This window comes from Pinus tabuliformis, chromosome X (assembly GCF_031772625.1).
Source record: "Pinus tabuliformis cultivar Carrire ecotype Pingquan chromosome X, CPIR1, whole genome shotgun sequence".
In the NCBI taxonomy this organism is placed as follows: domain Eukaryota; kingdom Viridiplantae; phylum Streptophyta; class Pinopsida; order Pinales; family Pinaceae; genus Pinus; species Pinus tabuliformis.
Window position 1 is genome coordinate 600,990,494 of NC_142308.1, and position 6,000 is coordinate 600,996,493.

The following is a 6,000-nucleotide window of genomic DNA, read 5'->3' on the forward strand; positions in this document are numbered from 1 at the left end:
ATATTTTAATTCTAGTAAAATAAAAGAAAACCAACATTTATATCGATCACAAACAACCAACTCAAAAAACTTTCAATGCTTTTCCTTCTCTTACACAAACTCCTTCCTTGCAGCATTTTCATATATATAATCATCCTCTTCTCGCAACATTTTCATATATATATGTAATCAACTTCTAATTCAGTTATGCAAATAGAGCTATTAATTTGTTTTCTAAAACATACTTCCTAATAACATTAAAAAAATATTGTTGTATTTTTAAAGTACTTACAGTGCTAAAAAGCCCTGGCATAGCCATACATAGAATTTGTTTTTTAATTTCTTTTCAACATAATCATGTCAAGTGAATAGAACCTAACCAAAAAAGTTATCATTAACCCCAACCACCCAGGCTATACATCATTGACAGAATAATAATCATTATTATAATGTTTCAATGCACCATTCCTCCCACAATGTTGTTGTTGCTTACCATTCAAATCGACAAAATTGTGAATTCAAATCTATGACCCATACGGATTGTAAATCCATTGTAGATTGGTATTTGACAGATGCAAATGTATAAATCGTAGCGCTGCCATTCTAAACTCTTATCCGACAGATATAATAGAACAAATATTTGAATAAAGAATATATTTGATAATTACAAGGCACAAATATAGCAGATCTATTAAGCGGTCTATCATTTTTCAGGTTCACATTTTCCATATAGTATCTAACATCATGTTTCATAATGATATGAGTTGCTTGTTAAAATACATGATATGGTTATAATTCTGCTATCTAACATTATTATTATTTCAGTGTACATGGGTAGGTTTTCAATAATTTAGTGCATAATTTATGGTATCTTTATTAATATGATAGATATTGGAAACAAAATATATAATTAAAAATAAAATATAAATATCACAATTAAGGGAAAATTTTAAAAATGGAAAATTATTTTAATAAAAAAATTTGATTTTCGAATAATTTTATATAAGTCTTTTAAATTGTTGATGATTTTTAAAGTAAAATCTGAACAAATAATTTTTAGAAAAAATGGAAATTGATAAATCTTTTTAGAGTGAACATGGAAAATTAGCATATGTATAAAATTTAACCTTTAAAATTTTTTGTGCTCAATAATTCACCAATCTTTGACAGATTCTAGATCATCATAAAAATAATATATAGGGTTTTTTGTTTAATTTTCTTTACTGTTTTTTTTTTACATAAAACTATTTAATAATTATGTTTGGGATTAAAAAACGTATTAAGCTTGGTGAATTTTTTTAATGTGTATATTATTAATTATGTATAGATTGAACTCATACAAAATGAATTTGAGATTACAACAATAATAATTTTGATTCTATTCATTTAATTTATAACATCATCAAATTCTCACTCTCTTGTTATCCATAATGATCATGATTCCCCTTTTCTTAATCCTATATATTTGTATCTATCACACTCTTTCACTTTATTCTCCTTCTTTCAAGCATCATTGACATCAATAGTGTTTCATAGCTATCTTTTCCCTTGCCTCATCACAAGATCAAGGAAATGTATTCTTTGTAGCATTAATGTTAGGAATAACATTTTTGAAGTTTTAGTGGAATTCCTAAGAACGCTAGTGAGAAGTGAACATAATTTTTATAATCATCAAACTTATGAGTTGGGGATCAAGCTCTAACATTCCACTCTTTCATGCATTTTCTCATGGTATGCGAGATAAGTGAACAATCAATATCCTCAATAAAATTAACATACCAGGAGTTCTTAATCACTAATTTTCTTTAGTTTTGTGTTTCTATGGATGTTGAGAAACTCCATATTATAAACATCATAACCTAAATAATAATCAATGCATCCAGTCACACAAAATTTTCATACAAGATTTTCATGTTCTTAGAAACTTATAAAATAAGTAGCATCTCTTCATTGATTTTATAATATTTTTCAAAATTATCATCCTTCAACCAAACCCTTAGGAATTACAACGATTATGTATTTTATAATAAGAAATAGAATAAACATAAGTACCATTGTTAAGGACACTTGGGTATGCTAAAAATTTGAATATAATATGTAGTGTTCATGTATCATATGGATGCACTGATTACACCCTCTGAGTATACAAAAATATTTGATTTTGATGATTGCTTCTAAAATTTTGTATTGTCATTTTAACACTTTCAAATTTCTCTGAAGAAAATGTGGCTCAATGTTTATTTTATTATTATTATTATCAATGTATATGTAACTCATCAAAACATTATATTTGAAAGTACAAAGTATTATTATTATTATTTTTTATTCAAATTTCAACTTATATATATAAGCGTGGGTTAAATTTTAACATTTTAAATGAGAAGGAAAATAATTTTTTAAGTAGTGTACCTAGTTTACTCTTATCAATTGAAATACAACCATTTTTTCAAAATGTCATTATGGAAATGTGTTGGGTAGCGAAGACCCCACGTAATGGTTCTGCGGCTTAAAGCCTATAAGTTAGGGTAATATTATTGTAAATCTCCAAAATGTGCGGACCGCGAAATGTAATAAGTTGAGTCATGGGGTTGTCCGCCCAAAAATAATATAGAATAATAGGAAGTAAGTCAGCCTACCCATGGTCTGCAAACCATGGGTAGAAGGCAGTTTTTGACTAGATCTGATGGGTTATGGGTTTGTACGAGTAATTGTGCTCTGAGTCTATAAGTCCGAGTCAAGGGTGTTGGTAGATAGATAGAGGCTCTACAGCTGTGTGCGCAAAGGCCTGGTAGAATCTGCAGTTGTGTGCGTGGACCCCTGCAGCTGAGTGCACAGGGCGGATCTGGTTGTATTGACGGAAAATATTAATAAAGATAAGTGCTTTCTGAAATATCGCGGATCTATTGTATTCTGGTTTATGCATCTGTTATATGAGTTTATGTCTTTAAATAATTATAATTGCGCGCAAACATCGCGGATCTATTGTGTTCTGGTTTATGCATCTGTTATATGAGTTTATGTCTTTAAAGAATTATAATTGCGCGCATTAGGTTTTATTGTTAAATGTTTGCTTAAGGACTGTAACAAGAAGAGCAAATCGGCAACAATTTCATTAATAAGAAAGTACACCTACGAAGATCTACGCGAAAGCCTGATAGCAGTACAGAGTCACGTGAGGCCGCAGAACGATTCGTGACCCCTCCAGACCACATCAAGACATCCCAAGGGTGCGGAAACCTGGTTCCAGCACCCTCCCATACTACCTCGGGTGAGACTTCAGTACGCGCTCCGCAGATTGTTGCCGAAAGGGCCGGTAATGCAGGATTTGTTCAGTTAAAACACTTCTAAACCTGTGTCAGGCCCCAACAAGCCAACAAATGTTTCCATTGCCGAGACTAGGATCTTCCTAAGGGATGTCTGATGTCGGAACGCTGGAACCTTAGGAAGAAAGAGATTGAAGATTGAGTGGATCACAAGTGGTACGAGTTCGTAGTGGGCCCTAGCACACCTACGCGCAAACCAGAAGTTAAACATGACGAGCGCGATCAAGTTGTCGGTATTTAAAGGAGCAGGAAGCGAAGATCCATAACAGTTTTGGTTCATAGTAAGGGCAGTATGGGAAGCGCACAGAGTTACGGACGATAACATCAAAAAGGCTACTCTGGTTAGCGCGCTGCAGGACCGCGCGTTGACATGGTATATAAAGTACTCGAGCGATCACCCGAATGCGGGAATAGCGGAGATCCAAGAGGCATTGAAAAAAGAGTTTAGCCGGCCAAAATTAGAGACGCAATCGATCATCGGGTTTAAGGAGATCGTGATGTTGCCAGGAGAAACTCCTTGGGACTTGGATCAGAGACTAAAAAGTACGATCCGAGAGGCTAACATGACATTAATGGATGGACAACACCGCACGTGGTTTGTGGCATCTTTAGCACCACATCTGTGGACGATGCTATCACAGCGAAAGATCTCGACCCAGGATGAGGCATTAGAGATAGCAATGAGGTTGCATGAGACTCCAATACAGGATCCTAGGTTGGGAGTTCAACAGATCCACATGCAAATACAAAACCTGTGTTTAGAAATGTAGAATTTAAAACAGGAAAAGGCGCCTCGGTCAGAAGCTCGGGAGGAAGTGTGGTGCATCAAATGTAGAAGCCAGGGCCACGATAAGGATCACTATCCGATCTTTGCGAACTATGTGGCAGCGGGGGGACCAACACCGTTGCGACCAGAGGCACAAGCGAGGCCAAGCACGCCCCCCTCGCTCTGGTGCACGATCTGTCAGGTGGGAAGAAACCACAACACAGACAATTGTCACCCACTGCCAAAATTTACCTAAACCCCCCAGCAGCTATTTTGCAAATTTTGTAGATCGGTGGGCCATGAGGAACGAGACTGCCGTAGTTATGAATTATTGATGGACCAATCACCTACCTACAGGATACAGACTAAAGCGCAAGGTCAGGATCCAGCAGTGGCGATAGCGTGCGGTGGGTTCCAAGAACGAGGATGGGGACGGGGAGGAATGCTGCCAGGAAGGGGCCGCGGGCAGCTAATCTGTTACAACTGCGGAGGACCAGGGCACTATGCGTGGGGTTGTACCAACCCGATCAGAATATCGTGCCCCTACTGCAAGCAGTTCGATCATGAAATAATAAATTGCCCCACATGATCGCACAAATACGTGAGAAAAGGGCAACACAACCTATGACGACGCAGAATGTCCAAATAATGAGGTCTGAACTGCACGAAGAGGACGCTAACGTAAACATGGTACTGAGGCGCAGTGCAACTACATTCTTGCTTGTTACATATTACTCTCTTGACAAATTGCACATTCTTGAAAGTGACCATGATATGATATATGTAGCCAACACAAGAAGGCACATCATGTTAGGTATTCCCCGTGCCTATGTGACCCGATTCACGCGTTTTCGATTCTTTTCTTTGGCTTGTGGCTCCATTCACATTCACTAATTTAGGTTCAAGTCGTGCCTCTCTTTGGCTTTGTGTCCGTTTTCTCCCCCCCTTCACCGTCACTAACACTTGGTGTTGTTGATGCCATAGAGCCGTGAAATGGTATTTAGGTGGAATTATGTAAACCACTTTCATTAATTCATTACTCTCCTTTACCTTTACCATTGAAAGTGACCCTGATATATGTATCATGTTAGGTGTGCTACCTGCCTATGTGACCTGATTCACGTGTTCTTGAGTCTTTTCTTTGGCATGTGGCTCAATTCACATTCACTAATTTTGGTCCAAGTCGTGCCTCTCTTTGGCTTTGTGTCCATTTTCTCCCCGTTATTGATGCCATAGCGCTGCCAAATGGTATTTAGGTGGAATTATCTAAACCACTTTCATTGTTTCATCACTCTCCTTTGCCATTGCAGCAATTAATTTTAAACTATAAAAGTCATTATTTCATTACTCTCCTTTACCATGTAATTAACTTTAAACTATAAAAGTCATTATTTCATTACTCTCATTTAACTATAAAAAGTATCCAAAGAGGTTAAGATGTTTTAAAATTTGGGAAGAATTGTATTAGTGTAATTTTAAAAGGCGTAGTCAACTGAGTTGTGAAAGTTTTGTTTAAAAATTTAATTTTGAGAGTGTCAATCATTTTTTTTATCCTAAAAATGGATTTAATTTTAATAAGAATTGGTTGGGTATCTAAATCTTGAAGCTTGACAATTATAATTTAGATTTTCAAAAATTTTACTATATTTTCTTAAAATTTTACAAATTTCCAAACAAAATTGTGACCGCATTAAACTATAACATTTTAATATTTACTTGTGAAGTGTGATACTGCAATTTTAATATTATATTATAAAGAATTTTTAAAACCGTTTATTTATGTTCTTTTCCAGAAATATGTTATATTATAAAGAATTTTAAAAGTGTAATTTAAGTTATATATACAGAGTGTGCGAAGGAAATTTTGTTTTGATTTGTTCCTCTTTCATAGGAGAATTGGATTAGGGATATTATTTGTAATAAGGTTTTAAA